General features: G+C 38.5%; 1 long non-coding RNA gene across 1 annotated transcript in view; it reads right to left on the reverse strand.

Moving 5' to 3' along the window:
• Nucleotides 1–800: 800 nt before the first annotated feature.
• Nucleotides 801–23,816, reverse strand: part of LOC116423211 — a 101,455-nt gene continuing 78,439 nt past the window's right edge. The window contains exon 2 of the long non-coding RNA XR_004233717.1: nucleotides 801–1,319. This is a non-coding gene — a long non-coding RNA (uncharacterized LOC116423211). The remainder of the gene's footprint in view (nucleotides 1,320–23,816) is intronic.

Raw genomic sequence — 23,816 nt, forward strand, 5'->3', positions numbered from 1 at the left:
ATTCTAGGATCTCAGGGACAAGCTGGGTACCTACATTTTTCAGTGCTCTCAGAGTGGTCTAATCCATGGCAAAATCTGATTGCTATCTCCTTTGAATGAGTTTTGCAAGTTCTTGATGTGGGTTTTAGTCAGAACAATAAGAGAATGTTGCTAGACTTCCCCCTTTAGATTGTTGGGAAGCTTTGCTTTCTTAGCAACAGAACTGCAAACTCCTCTTTGGTCTGGGATTCCTGACCTAGTCATTTTTCTGTAGGCTAGTTTAGATGCTGAATATCTCAAGTTTTGTAAAACATTTACAAAGCTGGGTGGTTCAATGGATAAACATGGCATTAGGAAGACCTATTTAAAATCTAATCTCAGATACTTACTTCATATACTCTGAGATCCTGAATAAGTCACTTAATACCTTTCAGTTTTGATTTCCCCATCAGTAAAAGAAGAATAATAATAGCATTTTCTGGGGCTGTTAAAAGGATCAAATGAGATATTGTATGGAAAATGCTTTGTCACCCTTAATTTGTGTCTCATTCTTTGTGACCCTTTAGAGTCTAAAGTGGTTCTCAAAGTATAGTCTAGAGAATCCTGGGTTTTAGAGGGTCTACAAATTAAAAAATAGTTTTTATTTCCAATATGGTAAATGTCATTAAATATAATCCAGATAAACAAAAACGCTTTGGAGAGATCCTCAATAATTTTTAATAGGATAAAGATACTGAAAACAAAAGTTTAAGAACCACTGCTTTATACTCTAGCACTCCAGACCCTTCTCTCCTCCACTATCCCTTGAACTTTGTCCAACTTCATGTTCATTGTTTCTGTGATACTACCCATCCATTTCAAACTCTCCTTTCCTCTTTTCCTTTTGCTTTCAATCTTTCCCAACATCAAGGCCTTTTCCAATGAATCCCATCTTCTCAATATGTAGCTAAAATGTTTATGCTTCAGCTTCAGTATTTGAACTTTCAATGAATAATCTGAATTAATTTCTATAAGCAATGACTGGTTTGATCTCCTTGCTGACCAAAGGACTCTCAAAAATCTTCCATAGCCCCATAATCCAAAAGCATTGATTCTGTGTTGCTGTGTTCTTTAAAGCCCAATTCTCACAGCTTTGTAAATGATAGTTATTACTATTGTGATTGGTCCAAAGTCATATAAGTGGTAAGTTTCAGAGTAGGGGTTTGAGTGAGTTGTTTTAGCTGAAGAATTCATTGCCTGATGACTAGTTTCTGTGTTGGGAGCTTTCTCTTGTTGATCCTCAGAATCACAGTCCATCACATTAATCTTCATCCTTCTTTTCATTCATCTCATTCTCCAGTCTAAGGGGAAGGGAAAACACATGTATCAGCTTGGTAGGAACAGCAAGAGTTTCTGTGCTACTGGACCAACCTTTGAGAAGGCAGAATGACTGTTTATGTTACAATGACGTAGTAGAGAAGGACTTTCATGGAGGAAACCATATCCTACATATTAGATAAATTATGTATTTTGACACAGTTCAAATTCCTAGTTCCCTTGACTTTCACCCTTTAGTACACAACCTGGGGCATTTCTCTCAGCTCTTTTATTCACTAGGAAAGCCAAATATCTTCTGGGTGAACCTTAGGTGAATCCTTTTCTCCAGGGTTACATTTGTCCTCCTGGAAGCTACCCAAACTCCAACTTGCCTGGACCTCAAGGCCTCTGCCTACAGACCCTGAAGCATGGATTTGGAGCTATAACTGACATTTTTAAAAAGAGTATTTTACTTTTTCCAAATACATGCAAAGATATTTTCAACCTACACCTTTGCAAAATGTAGTTGGAAGTGATCTTCGAGGTCATAGTATCAAATTTCTTCATTTTACAGATGATACTGAGACCCAGAGAAGCTAAATAATGTGTCTATAATCATAGGTAGTGTCTGAGTTGGAATTTGAGCCTATTCTGACTCTGAGTCCAATACTTTATCTGTAATACCATATGGCCACCTTCAGTTCGCACTTTGGGGTAGGGACATAGTACTCAGGATGCCCTCCCCTGAAGCTGATCTTGCATCTAACATAATCTCCTTATTTTCTATCTTTATCGCAATAACTCAACAGTTTATGATTTCCCCCCTCCAGAATCCTGTCTCTTTCCCTTCTCTTGGTCATAGAATCAGATCTGGGGCTTGAAGGTTCCTTAGAGGCAATTTAGTCTGGTCTGCCCATCCTCCCTGTAAAGAGAAAATTGAGACATTGAGGATAAGGGTGATAAGGGGTTGGGTAGTGGGAATTGATCCCAGTTTTCATAATTCTAAGTCCAGTGTCCCATTCACCATCCACTCGGGGGCCCAAGGTCATTCCATTCAAGTCAGCCCTGGCTCCATCTCAAATCTCTCCTAGTCTAACCAGGCCTGGAATTTTGCTGCACAGCACAGTGTCATTCTTTATCCTATCAGTAGGTAGCCAATACTACCCTAGTATTGCCCAGAGCAGATAGCCATCCTCCTCCTCTCATTTTTTTCTTCCTCCTCTTTCTTCTCTTCCTCCTCTCCCTCTGTTTCCTCCTCTTTTTCCTTTGCAAATTTCTAGTTTTCTTCAAAGTTTAGCTCAAGGATCCCCTCCTATCTGAAGTCTTTCTTAATAATACCCCTCTCTCATTACTAGTGATTCTCTCTTCCCACAAAAATAACGTCCATATTACCTTCCTATCTTTTTTGTATGTATTTTTGTATATATGTCAGTTCTTCCTCACTTGGATTCAATTTGAGTGTAAGTCAAGACATTATGTTTGTGAAGTCATTGATCTTCTTCAAGAACAAAGAATGAAAAAAGGATGTGAATGTATTATTTCTTTCTGCCCCCACCTCATAGAAGATAAGCTCTTTCAGGAAAGGGATTGTTTCACTTTTTTTTTTGGTATATCCAGCATCTAAGATAGTATCTAGCACATAAGTTGGTACTTCTGCTAATTGAAAAGTTGACTAATTATTTGATTAACTAGTAATTGATCCAAACCACAACAGAATTTAGCAAAAGACATTAACAAGAGAATAAGAAAAAGTATCTTATATGCAATGGGATCAGAAAATTAGAATGATCAATAGTAGCTGACCAGGACAAATGGTCTTACTGAAATTCTTTGTCAGAAGTCTCCCTCCTATCTTTCAACAGAAATCTGGGCTATTATCTTTGGTCAAAAGAAATGAGATGAACGTTTGCACTCCAGGACCTTGGAGTTTGAAAAGACCACAAAGGTAAGTTGGTTCAACTCAAATTTGAATAGAATTTTCTCCTATGACATCCCCAGTGACTGGTCAGCCAGTCTTATTTGAAGAAGAATTCACTACTGATAAAGGAGTCAATTATATTTTTATTTTTATATAGCTCATTGGTTAGACTAAAAGGAAGTCAGGATGACCTGAGTTCACGTACTTCTTCTGTCACATACTGACTGTAACCCTGAACAAATTACTGAAACTGTGTTCCCCAGGCAACTTTCTAAAGACTATAATTTGCAGAGAAGTGCATTGATAAAATTTTCTCACCTGAGAGCTCCTTACACATGAAACCAATGATTCAGGTCCTATCTAGCTATCTTATTAATAGGGTACCCTGTGCAAATACCTTTGTCTTCCCCCTTTCCAGGTCCTCTACATGAGTGGGTTCCTTTAATGGAATATAAACTATTTAGGAGTAGGGACTTTCTTATTTGTTGTGTTTGTAACCCCACTACTGGCACGGTGGCTGGCACATTGTTAGAGCTTAGTAAATTCTCCCTGAAATTGTTACACATTGCTCTTGGTTTTGCTTTTTGAGTTCAAATAGACCAAGAGGTATTATATCTTCTCCCTGATTGGAAGGCAGCTCTTCAAAAATGGAAAACAGCCATCCAGTCTTTTCTTTTCCTACATCCCAAGCTTTTCATTCCTGGGTCCAGGAGGGCTCTACCTACCAAATGGTCTGATTTAGCTCATTGATTAGGTTATAACAAATACCACCATTCTCTCCTCCTCACAAATGGTGAAGGATGTAAAGACCTAGTCCTGGCCCCCAGAGTCCTCATTGCTCTTCACCTCCTCCACCATATAATCATTATATATTCAATAATTATTTATTAAGTACTTTTTATGTGCATAAAGAAGACCTGAACCCAAATCCATCCTCAGACACTCACTAGTCATGGTCACATGCTATCCCATGGTGAGTGCTTCATCCTGTTTGTCTCCATTTGTAATCTGTAAAATGAGCTGGAGAAGGAAATGACAAACCATTCTAGTGTCTTTGCCAAGAAAATCCCAAGTGGGGCCATTGACAGGACTGAAATAACTGAACAAAAATGGGCCAAGCATTGTGCTAAGCTCTCAAGATACAAAGAGACAAACAATAGTTCCTGCCCTTAAAGAGTTTATAATCTAATGGGGAGACAACACACCAGCACATACACAAAGCAAACTATATACAGGATAGATAGGAAATAATTAAAAGAGAAAAAACACTGGAATTAAGAGAGATTACACCCTTCCCCACCTCAAGAAAATATAAAACCATGTGTCCAAAATACAGGTTATGAAAGGGAAACCCCAAATTCATTCAAGGAGGCACCTTGGAAAGTGGGAAGAATGTTAGATTACTTGATGAGAAAAGATTTTAGTTTAAGTCTTGGCTCTGCTGTTCAGAGTGGCATCATGATAAAAATGGGTCATGCTATAGATGCCTTCCTTCTTCAACAGTCTTTAATCCCAACCTGACCTGCTCCTTTCCCTTCTAATTTCCAAAGAACAGGCATCCTGAAGGTTGATCAAGATCATAGAACTCAGCCATCAGCCAGAATGGGAATGGAGAGGACCAGATCTAAAGATAAGCCTTCCTTTCTAGCCTTCTAGCCTGGAATATTAAACTTGGACCAGAGGACAAAAGCAAAGTAGCCTAGGAAGTGAAAATGGACTTAGTCATTTAATCTGAACATTCAATTTGAAGGACTAACTCAACTCCAGGGACATTCAGTTAACTCATCTGTAAAATGAACTGGAGAAGGAAATGGCAAATCACTCTACATTTTTGCCAAGAAAAACCCCAAATGGAGTCATGAAGATAGGATTGAAATGACTCATCTTCCTGAATTCAGTAAGTGTCAAATACAAAATTTGAACTCAGATCTTCCTGGCTCTAGGTCCAGTGCTTTATCTGCTATATCATCTAGTTACCTATTCTGTATGAAAGATGAAGATGATAATAACAATAACAATAATAACCAGCATTTAATAGCATTTTGATGTTTGTGCAATACTTTATAAATGTTATCTCATTTGAGCCTCACAACAATCCTGGATCACAGATGTTATTATTATTCTCATTTTTACAGCTGAGGAAACTGAGGTAGGCAGAGGTTGAATGACTTCTCCAGGATCATATAGCAACTAAGTGACTAAGGTAGAATTGGACCCACATCTTCTGATTTCAAATCCAGTGACTGTACCGAGCTTTGTACATGAGTTTTTATTCAGTCATTTTCAGTTGTCCAACTCTTTGTGAAGGTTCTCTTGGCAAAGATACTGGAGTGATTTGCCATTTCCTTATTCAGCTCATTTTACAAATAAGGAGACTGAGGCAAACAGGGTTAAGTGACTTGCCCAGGGTCACACAGCTGGTAAATGTCTGAGGCCAGATCAATCTTCCTGACTCTAAGCCTGGAACTCTAGCTGCCTCTGCACATACTAGACATGTATGTATACCCTCTATGATAGGGATAATAGAAAATGTGTACCCGAAACAACATGGTAGAGTGGAAAAAACCCTGAACTTAACAGTCAAATTCTGATCCTGCCCCTTACTAGTGAAAGAAATCACTTACTCTTTAGGTGCTTATTTTCTCATCTTCAAAATGAGGATAATAATATTAATGCTGTCTAACACCTGCCCATTGTGAGGAAAGCATGTGAGATGCCTTATGGAAGCACTGAAGAGTGGGCAGGGTACTCTGTTGGGCCAGAGGGGCTTTGGGACAGTGTTCTCTTTCCCTTCCCACACACTGTACCCACTGGACGGCTGGTACCAGGAAGTACTTCAAAGGTCAGTGAAGAATCTTCTCCTGGGGCACAGTCCTGAGTTATAAATCATCTTAGCTTGGGGGGGGGGGTGATGTTATGCCTCAGTTTCCCTGAATTGCTCTGCCTTCCTGGTCATTGGGACTGAGAGAATTTGGGCTGCGGAGCTCTGGCCACTCTGGCATCCCAGCTCCAGATGGCTTATCTCAGAGAGATGGTATTCTCTCTTTCTGGCCCAGACTTCCTGCCTCCTGCTTTACTAGCTTTACTGCTTTACTTCACTCCCAATGTATCAGAATTTATGATCCTTCCTTCTTCACCTGTCAGAATTAAAAAGTTATGCTCCTTCCTGGAATCACCACTCTACCAGTGCTCTGCCCCATCCTTGCCTTTGTTTCCCTGATCGCTAGAGTCCTATAAAAGTCTCTGGAATTGCTTGCTCGTTGCTGGATGCTCTGAGACAAGAGTCTCATCCAAGTCTGCTGGCTGTGGCTTTGCCACAGCAATCCCTGATCTCAGCCTTGCCTCTATTTGCCCGGCATTACAGGGAGGCTCCCCAATATCTCTGCCTCTGCAGCTATGGGAACATCCCTCAGCCCAGCCCTGCCTAAGAGATGGGGTTATTTCAAAGAACATCTAACCCAAGTCCCTCCTTTTATAGAGGAGAAGTCTTAGGCCCAGAAAAGTTAAGTGATTTGTTTGAAGTTTTGCAAGGATACAAAATCACCAAATGGGGATTTGACCTCCGGTTCTCTGACCCCAAAGCCTTTTTAATGATGCTATTACTGAGTTTCAGTTTCCTTATGCATAAAATGGGCATTTTGGATTAAATGATCATGAAAGTTTCTCTATTTTGTGATGCAACTCACATCAACAGATCTCAGAGGCTGTCTTATAGTAATTTTTTAATAAAGTATTAATATCTTTTGATTTTTACCACTTTCATTTCCAAATATATCCTTCCCCTTTCTTTCTTCAGCGTCTCCCCTTGTAACCAAGAAAAAAGAAAAGAAGAAAAGTAAAGAGGGGGAGGCAATTCAGGAAAATTAGCACATCAGCCACACTTGGAAGTAAATGCAATGTACCATATCCACAGCCTCCTATTTCTGCAAAGAAGAAAATAAGCATTTATATCATGCTTACTAGGTTCCAGGCACTGTGCTAAGCATTTTACAAACCCGATCTCATCTGATCCTTTAACAACCTTATGAGGTAGGGGCTATTAAACCCCTATTTTTTGAATGAGGAAAACAGAAGTTAGAGACTTGCCCCACACAGTTATTAAGTATCTGAGACTGGATTTGAATTCAGATTTTCCCAACTCCAGATTCAGAGCTTGATCTACTCTGCCACTTGGTTCCAGTTTTTTCTTTCTTTCTTCAGAACAAATAATCATTATAATTACACAGAATTTGGTTTCAGATTATTTGTTATGATTTTCACTTATAATTACTGTCTATTGTTTTCTCAGTTCTGCTAATTTCACTTTTGCCCATTACTTCTCATACTTCCCTGAATTTTTCATATTATAGCACGATATTATTCCATTACATAAATGAACCATGATTTTATTTTAGTCATTCTCTAATCAATGAATATCTGATTTGTCTGGAAAATTTCTTGGTCATGACAGTATCTAGTGTGGAATTTAAAAACAAAAATTGAGGGAGGGAGGAATAGGAATGAGAAGGGTACAAGAAGGGGAAAGGCTCATTTTGCAATCATTACATCCCTTCTTCCCTTTTTCAAATATCTGCATCTAGTATACCTCCCCCTGAGGTCATAGCCAAGCTTATCATAAATACCAGTAGACAGGGAACCAGCTCTGTATAAATAAAGGTCAGCTGAGCTAGGACACAGGCTGATTGTCTTCTGTACTATGATGTCTTATATGTATACATGGGAGTGGAGGTGAGAGCCCCTTTTTAAACTTTAGAACTCAATAACTATATAAATAAAAGGAAGTTCTTTGTAATTAAAAATTCATCTTAATCAGTAATGAGCCAGAAGGAAATAAAACAATTGGAAAATTAAACTTTGAATTAACATACAAATGAATACAAAAGACATTTGTTAAGCACTTATTATGTGCCAAGTATTGTGTTAAATGATGGGGATACATAGAAAAAGACAGTTTCTATTCCCTGCTTTTAGGATTGGTTGTTATTGTGATTTATCTGATTCTTATTGACCCCATTTGGGATTTTCTTGGCAAAGATAATGGAGTGATTTTGCCATTTCCTTTTCCAGCTCATTTTATAGATACTGAGGCAAACAGCCTGTGCCCAGAGTCACATAGCTAAGTGTCTGAGGCCATATTTAAACTCAGGAAGATCTGTCTGCCTGACTCCAGGCCCATAATATGCTCACATTCTAATTGAGAAAGAAAATACTTATAGGACAGTTCGGTTTCAGGGAACATAGAAACTTCCTTAATCAAGATAATTTCAAATCTTCAAGATGAGTTCAAATCTAGCTTCAGATACTCCCAGGGACAGAGGTTTCTTCCCTATGTTTTGTCCTTTCTTCAGGAGACTATAAGCTTCTTGAAGGTAGGAATTATCTTTCATCATCAATGCCAGGTGGTATGGAAGGTACAACATATGCACTGCATTTACACTGTTTAGTTGTGTCTAATACTTAATGATTCCACTTGGGGTTTTCTTGGTAAAGATATGGAATAATTCACCATTTCCTCCTCCAGCTCATTTTACAGATGAGAAAACGGAAGCAAACAAAGTAAAGTGACTTGCCCAGAGTTACACAACTTAAGTGTCTGAGGCTGGATCTGAACTCCAGTTCAGGTGCTCTATTGAAATGGACCAGAGAGATAAGCTGACCACACAGCCAAACCAAATTATGTTTTAAGAGCGTTTATTAGCCACCTGCGACTAAACCCTGAGATGCAGCTCAAAAAGTTCAGCCTTGATCCTACCTAAGAGCTGAGTATATAAAGGCAAAAACCACAAGTGTATTTCAAATTAGGGTGGATTAGGAAGGGGCTCACATCCTGCCAGGTAGCAAAGGTGAGCAGGATGTTTGACAGCTATTGATTACAAGAAACAATAGAGGACCTACTTAAGGAAAATGTGGTTATGGCACTATGCTCAAGGGAAGGAAACAGGAAATGTCTCTGGCACCTGCTAGTCTCCTACCTACCCATCAGAAAACAGGTCATCTGAAGAGAACAAGGAAGCTGGTTTTCAGATTATAAGTGGGGGGGGGGGGAGGAGATGTCTTAGCTTCCTGCTACTTCACTGTCTATTGCACTAACCTAGGTTCAAATTCTGATTCTTCTAATTAATATTCTATTCTGACTGTGTTATTTTTTCTGAAACTCACTTTCCTCCTTTATAAAATGAGCTGGTTGCACTAGGAAATTTCCAAGGTCTCTTTCACTTCTAAATATATGACCCTATAAGCAGGAGAAGAGGAAGATACCTTTTAGAGTCTTTCCAAGTAGAATATTCTGGGGGACAGGAATCGATTTTATTTTTGACTTTGTATCCCCACAGACTGTTATTGTGATTCTGAAGAGGGTTTTGGTCCCTTTAAGAAACTGTATTTTCTATTGATCTGTGATTCCTTTCAGATTCCCAGCCCCTCCTGGCTGAGGCATATCCTCCCCAGACAAGTTGTCTTTCCCGGATGCCAGAGCCTTTGATTCAATACAAATTCTGGTCAAAAAGCATCCCTTTGAATTCCAATAGGAGATCAGGCTCTCCCAGCCCCCACTGGGTCTGAGCCAGGTTGGACTGTCCCAGCCCCCACTAAGGCACTCAATATAAAACACCAAACTAAAACCCTCTCTTTGCAGAGGTTCCAAACATGTCAGTTATGCCATGTGTGGGATGCCAAGGGCCTTTACCCGCTGGAATATTCTTTTCCAGTGTTATCCTCTCTTTATCCTCACCTATTTCCTAATTAGACTTTATGTCTCTCCGTCAGGATTTCTAACCTTACTTCCCAATCCCCATAATAAACCTCTTTTATCTATCTAGGTTTTTGGGTCTGTAAATTCCTTCACAGAGAATCCCTGCGCTGCCAGAAGGGGGTTCCCCAAAACTCCCTACCCTTGTGCCGAATCCCAAGGGGTTGCAGGGGAGCCAAACCTCTCCATTTGGTTCCCTGAACCCTGAACCTGCCACTAGACCTTATCATTTAACTCCCTGACCACCAGAAACCCTAGTCTCATTTTGGTTCCCTAAATCTAGACCTTATCAATTCTACATAGTAGGTCTTTAATAAAAAACTATCAGATGCCATATGGAATTGAATGCACAAACCAGCATACTGTAGCTAAGGAAAAACCTCGACCCCTGTCAAGCATGGGTTGGCTCTTCCTATTAACTCCTTGCTTGATCTTGGACCATTAACTTCCCTCTTTATAGATTGCAGTTTCTGTATGGAAATGGGAATGATACTATCTACTCTACCATAGATGTGATAGATTGAAATCACTTTTCAAAAGCTGAATTTGTGAAAAATAAGTGTTATTTTTTCTTCAAGGGAAAGTTGAATTTCTTGAAGGAAGGTAAGAACATCCTGACTCCCACCCACATACACAAACTCAGAGAAAGTATCTTCTCATTTTTATCACTGTAACCCCCAAAGCTTCTAGGAAGGGCTTGGCATAGAGAAATATTTGTTGGAGGATGTATTGCTGTGCTGACCTAGGACTAGAATACCTCTCCTTGTTAAGGGGGAAGGATGCTTTCCTGACTGCCTTGGAAGCAGTTTCTGAGATGAGTGGGGGATGCAAACTGAAAAGAAAACAATGATATGCTAAGCTCATTTGCTGGCCTATTGGCTATTGAGCCACGAAATCCCACAAGCAGCTGGATATCTCCCCCAGAAACATATGTGGCCTTGAGAAATTAATTCACTGAGACCAAAACATCTGAAAAAATAATTTGAGCTATTTCCCTAAGACCCAAAAAGCACAATGTTCACGTGTGCATGTATACACATGTGCCCTGATTAATATACACACACACTGAAAATCACAAAAACTGGATCCCACTCACAGACTGACACTTGCTGACAAATCCATAAATACTCCCACAGAGGAGCCTCCTTTCCCCTTAATACATGCAAACCCACCCACAAATTCAGAGGCACACATACACAGACACATACTCATTTAGTATTTAGACACACATTATGAAACACTCATCCAGACCCACTCACAGATGCATATGTGACTCCTTGGTCATCCTGTGTCAGTCATCTTTGGCACCCCCTATGAACCCTTAAGGACCCTGCTTTCAAAACTCATGAATCCAGCCCCTATAAAGATTTTTCAGATTCCATTTTTATTTTTTCTTTCTTTTTTCCCCTCAGGCAATCTTGAATTTGTTTGGTTCCTTGACACTGGCACTAAGTTGCTTAGGGGATATGGGTAGAGGCAGATATAGGAAGAAAGATGGGAGAAGACATTTCTATTCTCCAGAGAAGAGTCTGGTAAGGTTTCTGATGGGCCATAGTATCTTAAAACCAAGGAACACCCAGGGTCACGTGTTCATTGTGCTTTCATTCTCACCATGGCCCTGGGAGGCAACAGTAGCATCACCATCTATGGTGTGAAGGGTTAGGACAGTGTGTGTGAATGTATTTTTGTTTGTTTTTGGCTTTATTTTTCTTCATGTGCTAAAGATGTGATTGTGAGTCACTGGAGAGCATGGTGAAATTTGCTGACTCTCCCTTATGCAGATCCTGGCTTGTTTTTGTTGTCATCCCCACTTTTGTTGTGGAACTGAACCTGCTGGTAGGAAAGATGATGATGGGAAGGGAAGGTTGGAATATGGAGGAAACAGGCTACTGCCACCTGAGCTGATACAGGACCAAAAAATCAACAGCTACTCTGTGTCAGAGCCTCAGCCAGGTGCTGGGTATATACAAGCAGCCCCTGCTCTCAAAAAGCTATTTTGGGAGACAATATGTATACACACACCCCTTCATATTATATATATGCATATATTTACATATATACACATTTATTATAAACATCCTGCGTAGTATATGCATACATACACATCAGCTGGATGGCATAGTAAATGTTGTTTCTGGAGTAGGGAAGACTCATTTTCCTGAGTTCAAATTGTAATGACAGAAAAACTGAGGCAAGATAGAGATTAGAGAGTTTTTAATATTTTATTTGAAAGGAAGAGATTTACTGGAACCAAATGGATCCATGGTTTGGTCCCAGGGCTGAATGAAACTATCTTCTCCAAGAATCCAGCAAACAATGCGAGTTCTCAATGACCTATATACACATGACTCAGACTCAGGGGGCAGATAGAAGCAGAGGCAGAATCAGAATGCTGAGAGTGGGAACAGGACTATCATCAATCCGGTTCTGACAGGGTGAGGGGAGGCATTCTGATAAATGGAGAAGGTCTGGGGTCATGATGTCTAGGATGTCTAAGATGTCTCCTTATCTATATCACCATGATTAGGAAGGAGGGGTGGTGTTACTGAACAATTAGTACCTGAGGCAGAACAATTCAGGGAAACTGAGGCAGGACAATTAGGGAAATTGAGTCAGGATAATAAAAGAGAACTGTGGCATAACAAAATCTAGTCTCAGATACTTCTTAGCTGTGTGACTCTGGGTAAGTCACTTAATCTTGCTTTTCTCAATTTCTTCATCTGTGACATGAATGAAGAAAGAAATGGCAGATTATTCCATTATCTTAAACCCCAAATGGTGTAACAAAGTGTTGGATATGGCTGAAAAATGACTGAATAACAAGTGCAAAACACTCTATTAGGTGTCTTGCTGGGAATATCTTGGGAAAAGTCTGAGCCCTCAAAGAGTATGCATTCTACTGAGGGTTATAACATATAAACTAGGAAGAAAACAGTAAGTACATATATACCATAATATAAAGTAATTTCATGGGGCAGAGAATGCTAAAGTAAGACAATGGTCCAATTATTTTGACTAAATCTAGCAGCTATTCCATCACTATAGAAGATGCCTGCCTTCTTTGTGAGAAGTGGAAGATATATTTAAAATCACTCAGTTCCATCCTTTCATTTTACAGAAAAGGCCCAGAGACAGGCAATGATTGGCCCCACATCACACAATAGCAGAGCTGAGACTAGAACTTCAGTTTTAGGGAAGCAGCACGTTAAAACCTCCCTCAGGCTTATAGGGTCCAACCAAGACTCACATTCTCCCAAGTATTGCCTCTCCATTACTGAACTAGCCCACAGAGCTTCTGGGATGAGTCCGTAGTAGATTCTTAGAAAGCTATCAGAATTGTCTCATGGGAACAAGAAGATGAAATTCCTTTCAAATTTAAAATAATGACTCATATTTGTAGAGTCCTTTAAGGTTTCAGAAGCATTTCTTTTACTAGGCAGAGAGGTATAGAGGTATGTGCATTGTTATGTCTAGTTTACAAATTAGAAAACTAAAGCTCCAAGAAATGGCTTTTCCTTGCCTGTGGTCAAACCACCGAGTCAGAAATGGGATCCAAAGCCAGTTCTCCTCATTCCAGATGCATCACTCTTTCTACCATATTAACATTTTTTCCCTAATATTTGTTCTTCTAGTTTTTTTAGGAGTATTTTAAAGGGTTGCTTTATTCCTTCTATCTAACCCCTGGGCTATCAATGGTCAGTTGCTAGAATTAAGTAGCTGGGCCAGAGAAGAAGTTCTCATGCCCAGGATTCCCCCAAGAAAGGAAGAGAAAAATTCTCCACCCAAAAGGGTGACACTAGACTACCAAGGATGAGGTAGTTGCCCTTGGAGGCTTCTATACTGGTGGGAGAGTGGATAGAACAGAGGATCTTAAGTTAGGAAGACCTGAGTTCAAATCCAGCCTCAAGACATTTGCTAATTGTATAACTATAGTGAAGTTACTTCTGTGCCTCAGTTGCTTCATTTATAAAATGGAAATTGTAATAGTATCTACCTCCCTAGGTTGTTGTGATGATCAAATGAGAAAGTATTTATAAACCTTAAAGTGCTACATCAATTCTAGTTATTATTATCATTAATATGCCTCATGTGTCTGCTGAATAATCCAATACTGGTTTCTGGGCTGATAAACTAAGATTTTGGGTTTCCTTTCTCCTCTTTGGTGACCTGAATCCAATTGACTTTGGCAAAAGGGATCAGAGTGGCATCATCCCCAGAAGGACCCCTTGGCTCAGAGTCCTTGATCTTTGTATTCTCTTTCTCCTCTCTCCTCCTGGGACCTCTGCTACCTGACAGCAGGCACTAAATAATCCTCTACCCATCGATCCAAGGTCACCAGGGCCGGGGTGGATCAATGGGTGTGGACAGCTGGGGCCTGGGTAATGAAGTCCTGTCACCTCCCCCAGATTGGAGCAAAGGAGGGAGGGAGGAGGGATGCAATCCTCTAGCCATTGAGGGGGCATTGCACCAGGAGAAGAGGAAAGAAAAATGAGGTTTTCAGAGCCAGTCTGGCAAAGAGAAAGGGGAGGCCTGAGACAGGGTAGGTAAAAGGGAAAGCCCTGAATTTCTCCATTCCCCATTCTAATCCAACCCTCCTTTCTCACCTCCTGTGGCCAGATTTCCTAGGATGGGGGGAGGTGGTGAGCCTCCTTAATGATCTTTAAGTGTGGGCTCTTCGCTCACAGAGAGGGGCCAGAGCTTCATTTAGCACAACACTTTTATTTTATGGTAGCTAGGGGATGCCACAGTGCAAAGGTTCCAGACCTGGAAGCAAGAGGACTCATCTTCTAAAATTCAAATCCAGCCTCAGACACTTCCTAGGTGGGTGATCCTGGGCAAGTCGCTTCATCCTGTTTGCCTCAGTTTTCTCATCTGACAAATGAGCTGGGGAAGGAAATGGCAAACCACTGCAGTATCTCTGCCCAAAAATCTCAAACAGGGTCACAAACCTGAATGAAAAAGTAGTGAGCAGCAGCAAACCATTTCATTTTACAGTTCAGAAAATCAAGGTTTGGATTAAATGATTTGTCCAAGATCACAAAATTTTGAACCTAGGTCCCCTGCCTCCAAATCTAGTGACATTGAATGAGTTACTAACCTTCTCAGAGCCTCAGTTTCTTTCTCTGTGGAAATAAGGATGTTAACGAGTCCAAAAGAATGAAAATGAATCATGCCATTTCACCTTCTACTACAGATGACGAACTTAAAATGTAGAAAGAGGCGTATATTTTAGGACTGACTAATGTGGGAATTTCTTTTCCCATACTATGCAGCTAGGTATTGAGAGCTTTATTTTTCATGGGATTTTTGTTTGTGTTTTATGTGCACACACACACACACACACACACACACTTGTGTAGGTTTTTAATAAATTAATAAATTCTTAATGAATAAAATAAATTAATAATAAATATTAATATATAATATATAGCATGTTAATATATTATATTAATGAATATAATACATTTTTAATGAATGGATGGATAATGGAAGGGACAGATTAGTAAAACACAAATTTTTAAGTTTAAAAAAAAGATGAAGTTAGATTAGAGGAGCTCTAAGATTTCTTCTAGTTCTGATAACATAAGTCAGAAAGGCCCTATGACATAGTAGAAAGAGGCCTAATATGGAGTTTAAAGACCTGAGTTTGAGGTCCTACTCTGACAATTACTAGCTATGTGATTTTGGATACATTACTTCAATCTTTCTGAGACTCAGTTTTACCCTCTGGAAAATGGGGACAATAATATTTACACTATAGACAGCTCTATGGATAGAATCCTGAACCTGGAATCAGGAAGACCTGAATTCAAATCTGGCCTCAGATATTTTTTAACTTTGGGCAAATTATTTAGCTTTTGTTTAGCTTAATCTATAGGAGAAGAAAATGGTAAACCACTTTAATGTTTAGGCTAATCCAAGGGGTCACAAAGAGTAAGACACAACTGAACAATGACAAAATATTTACAGTCTTGTCAAGATGTTGTGAGAAATCTGTAAACTTTAAGTATTACACAATTCTGATTTGTTATTATTATTATTAGGTTCTATGGAGGTATCTTAATTTTGGAGTAACAGTTTCTATTCCATGATTATCGCTCAAGATGACTGCCAGGGGCCCTCAAACTACAACCCGCCGGCCAGATGCAGCAGCTGAGGACGATTATCCCCCTAACCCAGGGCTATGAAGTTTCTTTATTTAAAGGCCCACAAAACAAAGTTTTTGTTTTTACTATAGTCCAGCCCTCCAATAGTCTGAGGGACAGTGAACTGGCCCCCTATTTAAAAAGTTTGAGGACCCCTGCCAGATACTCTCTTGATATTTTTTGAGGAGGAGACTGATAATGTATAATGGAGATTAAGGTGGTATTCTCAGAATTTTGGATGTAGATATTCTCTACATCCAACCTCTAAGAAAGTAAAGAAGTCGGACATCAGAAGAATCATTTCCAATTCCATTTTCCCCAACTCCTGGGGCCTGGTCTGTTTCTATTCTTCTTGGATAATCTGGAGTTTTAAGAGCAAAGAGTTCAAATTCTACTTCAGACACTTACTAGCTGTATGACTCTAAGCAAATCACTTAACCTGAGCTTGCCTCAGTTTCCTCAACTGTAAAATAGGGATAACAATAACACCTTCTTGGTTTTTTAAAAATAGCTTTTTATTTTTCAAAATACATGTAAAGATAGTTTTTAATTCACCCTTGCAAAATTTTGTGTTCTAAATTTTTTCCCTCCCTCCCTACTTCCTTCCTCTCCTAGACAGCAAGTAATCAGTCAATAGGTTACTCATGTTTGATTCTTCTAAACATATTTCCACATTTATCATGCTGCACAAGAAAAATCAGATCAAAAGGGAAAAATAAGAAAGAAAAAAACAAGCAAGTAAACAACAAAAAGGTAAAAATACTAGGTTGTGATCCACATCAGTCCCCATAATTCTCTGGATGCAGATGACTCTCTCCATCACAAGTCTATTGGAATTGCCTCATTGAATAGACTTTGCTCTTGAGGGCCAAAAATGATGTATCAGCAGGGAGTCACAGGTTGTGTGAAGCACGGGGAAGCACTTACTAAGTGGTCATAAGATGGTCTCAGATGGGGGGCAGAACCAAGATGCTAGAGATAAGGCAAATTGGAGGAGGCAGTAGTCAGAAGCAAAACACTTTTAAGAAAGGACAGGGTAAAAGGAGAGTGAGAAAACAGAATAAAGGGGGAGGTTAGGTTGGAGGAAAATACAGTTGTGAAAAATTTTAAAACAAATTTCTCTCATAAAGGCCTTATTTCTCAAATACATAGAGAACAGACTCAAATTTATAAAAATTAGTCATTTCCCATTGACAAGTGATAAAAAGATATGAACAGTTTTCAGATAAAGTAATCAAAGCTATTTATATTCATTGAAAAAATGCTCTAACTCATTATTAATTGGAAAAATGCAAATTAAAATAATTCTGAGGTATTACCTAATATCTATTAGATCAGCTTATAGAACAGAAAAGGAAAATGAAAAATATCAAAGGGGATGTAGAAAAAATGAATATTAATGTATTGGTGGAGTTGTGAACTGATTTGACCATTCTTTAGAGCAATTTGGAACTATGCCCAAAGGGTTTTAAAACTATCCATACCTTTTGAAGCCAGCAATACTACTATTAGGTCTATATACAGAAAGATAAAAAAAAAAAAAAAAAAAAGAAAAGAAAAAGGACCTATACATACAAAATTTTAATAGCAGCTCTTTTCTGGTGGCAAAGAATTGGAAACTGAGAGGTTGCCCATCAATTGGGGAATGGCTGAACAATTTGTGGTATATGATTATGATGGAATGCTATGCTATAAGAAATGATGAGCAGAATACTCTCAGAAAGATCTGATGCAAAGTGAAATGTACTGTGTACAAAATAACAACAATATTGAAAATGATCAGCTGTGAATAACTTAGCTATTCTCAGCAATAAAATAATCTAAGACATTGGTCAGGAGGTACAAAAAATGTTGGTGGACTTTTGAAAGCATTAAATTGACCCGCCCATTCTGTTTTTTATATATGGAATTTGAACAAAACAGGATGGAGATAATCTTTGTCAGCATTCTTGTAATTGTATAGGGGAGCTTTGTAACTAGTAATCAAGTAGTGAATATTACATTAAAGTCTGAGGCCCATTATAAAGACTTACTATAAGAATCTATCTTATCTAATTATTCCTATATGATTTATGTAAAAAATTATACTGATTGAAATAGAGTAGATCCAAATGAATCATTTCTCACACTTGGCACATAGGGTACAACATAATATTATTATTTAAGACTCCTGAGGAGGAAATTGCTGGGAAAAAAAGGGTAAGGTCTTCCTGGAAGTTGAAGGATGAAATAAATGAGTTGAAGAAATGAAAGTCATTCTGACTTCTAATTTAGGTGTTAGTGGTAGCAGAGGTATATCTACCCATGTTGTGGAAGTAGCCAGAGAAAGCTTTGAGAGTCTCTGTTTTCCATGCCAGTTTTGAGTCACTAGTAGAACTTACTTTGCAGGGTTATTGTGACTATCAAATGAGATAATTTGTATAAAATGCTTTGGAAATCGTAAAGCATCATATAAATGTTAGCCATCATCATATCTATAAAAAACATAACTATAGCTATAAAATGATCATTGTCATGCAGGTGGATTGAAAATTGGCTTCTTGATTCTGGCTCAAGCTGGCCGAGGGTAAGATATTTAATTTCTCATTGTATAAAGTAACCCTCTAAAATTTGAGGAGAATATTTGCTGAGTGTTTGACAGTTTAGATTTAGTTTAGCCCTTTCATTTTATAGATGAGAAAAGTGGAGGCCTATAACAGAGAAGTGACTTGCTTTATTTATAAATACTTGTTGATTGATTGATTGCTGGCTGACTGACTGGATGGTAAGATGAAAAAAATATAGGTTACATGATAGTACACTTAGATTCAGAACTGGTTGAATGACTAGACTCAAAGTGCAGTCATTAATGAGTTGATGTCACCTTGGAGAGAGTATCAAGAATCTGTCCTCTGACCTTGGGCTCGCCAACATTTTTATCAAAGATTTGTAGAAAAATAGCATGTTTATCAAATTTCCAGATGACAGGAAGCCTGTAGTGAGAGCTAACATGTCAGATGGAAAGATCTCAATAGGCTGGAACAAAGAATTGGCTCTATCCAAATGAAATTTAACAGCTATACACACATACATTTCTATAATAGAGGGGCTATTTTTTGTTGTCATCTTTTTAGCCTCACCAGTTAGCTCAGTGTCTGGCACATAGTGGGCACTTAATAAATGTTTGTTGAATGAATAAATATGAATTCTGCTGATCTTAGAATCTTAGAGCTGGGAAGGACCCTAAAAGAGGATAATATTCAATTTCTCTATAGATTATCTTTAAAATATTTTCCAATTTATAATCCTATTTTTGTCTTTGTTTTCTTGGTACCTAGAATAGTGTCTGGTGCACAGTGGATGCTTAATAAATGCTTGGTGAATGACTATATGAATATTACTAGCCATAAAATCTTTAAGCTGGGAGAATCCTTGGAGATGATTCGAAGGTATTTTCAATGTAATCTTATGTTTTGTCTTTGAATCATTGGTACTTAGCCAGTTCTGGGCACAAAGTATATGTCTTTCATATGCACATTAGATTAGATTGAATTGAGTTTAAAAATTAATCGCACAAGTACAAGATAGGAGGAATGTGGCTAGATGACAGTTTATAGCAAACTCAAAATGAGTCACACTAGTATGTTGAGTTCTGGTGCCATCTTAGAAGAGGGACATTGGCAAACTGGGATATGTACAGAAAAGAGCAGTAAATAAAGAAAGGAAATGCCAAACCATGTAAGGAGATCACTGGGGATGGATGGGTAAGGACAAGAGATGTTTAGCTTGGAGAGAAGATGCAATTGCTTGTTTTATCTATTTGAAGAGCTATCAGGGGAAGGAAGATTTGATTTGTTCTGTTTGGCTCTAGAGAGGACTAACAAATGGGAGTGGCAGAGAGACAGATTTCAGGTCTTTCCAAAGAAAAGCTTCCTAACAGTTTTTCTTGTTTTAGTCATGCCCAATTGTTTGTGACCCCATTTGGGGTTTTCCAGGCAAAGATATTGGAGTGGTTTGCTATTTCCTTCTCCAGTTCATTTTACAGATGAGGAACTGTGGCCAGGGTCACACAACTAAGAAGTGTCTCAGGCTGGATTTGAACTCAGGAAGATGAATCTTCCTCATTCCAAACTCAGTGCTCTATCCACTGCTCCTAACAATTAGAGATGTCCCAAAGTGAAAGTTTATAATTGCATGAGGTTGCCCAAATTAATCCAGACCTTTCCCCAGTATTCTAGCACAATCTCAAAATGACTCTTTTCTATCAACTTACTTTGGGAATTAATATAATCAATGTCCAAAAAACCAAAACAGGCTATTTAGAAAGATGGTAAACTCCCCTTTTCCCTAGAAATATTCAAGTAGAGGTTGAATGAAAACCTTTATATAGAGGGGAATCCCTGCCTTTGGAGAGGGGTGGGATTAAATGATCTCCAAATCATTTCTTCCAACTCTAAAATTCTATGATATGATTCTCTTAATATTTATCAAGTACTTACTATGTACAAGGCATCTGTGAAGAGTACAGAGAAAAATAACATAGGATACTTGTCCTTAAAGAACTTATGGTCCAGTTGGGAGACAAGGCTTAAATTCATGCAAAATTTAAAAGTACAAGACAAAAACATATGAGCTGTCACAAGGCAGTGTGTGAAAAGAATTCAGTTACTGTACAAGAAATACATGCTTTAATACATACTTTAATTGAATTTGGGCAAGAAGGAGAGATATGTTTCCATCAGTATGACCAATCCTACCATTTGCAAAAGTAGTAGCTGAGCTGTACCTTGAAGCATGAATAGGATTGTTTCATGAGAAAGGGGTTGGGGGAAAGGAGCAGAGAACATTTCAATTGGAGGACAATGGTTCAGAGAAAGGACTAAACAAAGGGTGGCTGGGGGGATGTAGAGAGTTGAAGTTTAGCTGGAGTGAGGCATTAGGGGAAGTAATGGAGTCTAAGCCTAGAAAGATGGGATCAGACGTAAAGCTGGAAATTAAAATTAATCCAAATAATTCAGCCATTTTTTTTGAGGAGGAAACTACATCAGAGAAATGAAAAGACTTGCATAAGATTACATAGAAATGAAGTAGCAGGTCCAGGATCTGAATCTAGGTCCTCTGAATCCAAACCCAGGGCTCTTTCCAATGCATTGATTGTGGAAGCCTTGATTACCATGATAAAGAATTTGGACTTTATTCTATAAGCTTTAGTGAACAACTAAAAATTTTTGTTCAGACCATGATGGGACCAGACTTGTACATGATGGTTACCCTAGGAGTGGTATGACTAATGAATTTGAGATGAGGAGAGACTAGAATGTGTGAAGTGATAAGGACCCAGTGTCATGGTGTGAGGAACAGAAAAGAGGACACAGTTTCTAGGATGAGAAAATTGGGGTCAGAAGGGAAGGAGAGGAAAGAAGAATCAGAGATGAATGACATTTCTAAGCTTTCAGATCTAAATTCTATGATCTTATAAGTCTGACTGACTGAAAGGCAGAAATGGCCCTTCTGTATGAAGGTCAAGAAAAGGAAGAGATATTAGGAAAAGGATGATAAGCCTAGAGGATACATGGTCTAATGGAAAAAAACCCAAAATTTTGAAGCCAGAAGATATGCAGTTTAATCTGGGCTCCAACACTGACTATGTGACAATAGGCAAATTGCTTAACCTTTCTGAGCTTTGATTTTTTTCTTCTGTACTATAATGATAATGATACAATATCTACCTTGCAAGGTTATTGTGAAGAAAGTTCTTTATAATCCTTAAAATGATCTAGAAATGAATTATTATTTTGCACATTTTGAGTCTAAGATAGTGGCAGGACATCCAGGTAGAAACAATATTTTAATAGGATATTTCTGTAGAACTTTCTTTAAAATTTCCTTTTGAAAGTTAGAAAGTATTAATATTGTTATCCCCATTTTACAGATGAAGAAACCAAGATTCAGAGAGGTGGATGGTGTCCATTCTCACATGTTTAATCAGTATCAGTGCATGAATTCAAATTCAGTTATCTTGACTACAAATCTAGCACATACACCCTCCCCCTTTACACCAAACATTTATTATCGCTTCTTCTCACTTCCCTTGTAATAAACAAGTACAGTCAAGAAAAAGAAATTCTAAAATAACCATATCTTTCTGTACTCTGAATTCATCATCTCTCTTAGGAAGTGAGTAGCATGCTTCATGGTTTGATGACTGGAATTGTGTTTAATCATTGAGCTCCTAATCTTTCAATGTTGGTTGTTTGTCTGATAACATTGTTGATATTTTATAAATTGTTCTCTTGATTCTGTGCCCTTCACTTTATTTATTTTTTTTAAAATTTTTTTTTATTTAATAGCCTTTTATTTACAGGATATATACATGGGTAACTTTACAGCATTAACAATTGCCAAACCTCTTGTTCCAATTTTTCACCTCTTATCCCCCCCTAAATGGCAGGATGACCAGTAGATGTTAAATATATTAAAATATAACTTAGATACACAATAAGTATACATGACCAAAACATTATTTTGCTGTACAAAAAGAATCAGACTCTGAATTATTGTACAATTAGCTTGTGAAGGAAATCAAAAATGCATGTGTGCATAAATATAGGGATTGGGAATTCAATGTAATGGTTTTTAGTCATCTCCCAGAGTTCTTTTTCTGGGTATAGCTAGTTCAGTTCATTACTGCTCCATTAGAAATGATTTGGTTGATCTCGTTGCTGAGGATGGCCTGATCCATCAGAACTGGTCATCATCTAGTATTGTTGTTGAAGTATATAATGATCTCCTGGTCCTGCTCATTTCACTCAGCATCAGTTCGTGTAAGTCTCTCCAGGCCTTTCTGAAATCATCCTGTTAGTCATTTCTTACAGAACAGTAATATTCCATAATTTTCATATACCACAATTTATTCAGCCATTCTCCAACTGATGGACATCCATTCAGTTTCCAGTTTCTAGCCACTACAAAAAGGGCTGCCACAAACATTCGTTGTGCCCTTCACTTTAAATCAGTTCATACAAGTTGGCCCATGTTTTTCTGAAACCATCTTTCATTATGTCATATAGTACAGTAATATAAATTGTCCCCAAGGTGCAGTTTTATGTTAGCAAGACTTAAACTGTTCAAGTTGTTGTTATTCATTCTTTTTTGAAGAGGACCAGCTACATCAGGAGAATCTTAACTCAGAAGTGAATTGGATTTGAATGAGGCAAAGTGGTATAAAGTCATCAGCTTCACTCTTTCCCCCAGGACTCAGCACAACCACAGCACAGCTGTACAGTCTCATTCTGCAGGGCATGGCTTTTGCCCAAGGCAGCCACACTTCTGCACAGCAGTAGGGCTCTGCCTGGGGCAATAGAAACTGTGCTTCCCAGGGCAGAAACACTTCCAATGTGGGCCTCTTCCCAAGGCAGTTGCTGATCTGCACAGGGAGGGCTCTGCAGTGACACTTTCACAGCACAGCCACTCTTCTCAGCCTGTTTGCAGGACCGCTACTGTCTATCTATTCCTGTTCTGTTGAGGAAGCTGGGAACCTCCTTGCCCTGAAGGCAGACCCCAAGGGCTTTAAAAAATATATTTAAAAAGCCAACCAAACCCTAACTATAGATACCTTCTATATAGAAAGAGAGAAGATTTCCATCCCTGAGGAGACTAACAACAGAGTGTCTCCACAAAACCCCAAAGGGGGATATAACCTGATCCTCATCACACAAGGCTCTCCTAGAAGAAATTATAAAAGATCTTA

This window comes from Sarcophilus harrisii, chromosome 4, assembly GCF_902635505.1.
Source record: "Sarcophilus harrisii chromosome 4, mSarHar1.11, whole genome shotgun sequence".
NCBI classification, from domain to species: Eukaryota; Metazoa; Chordata; class Mammalia; order Dasyuromorphia; family Dasyuridae; genus Sarcophilus; species Sarcophilus harrisii.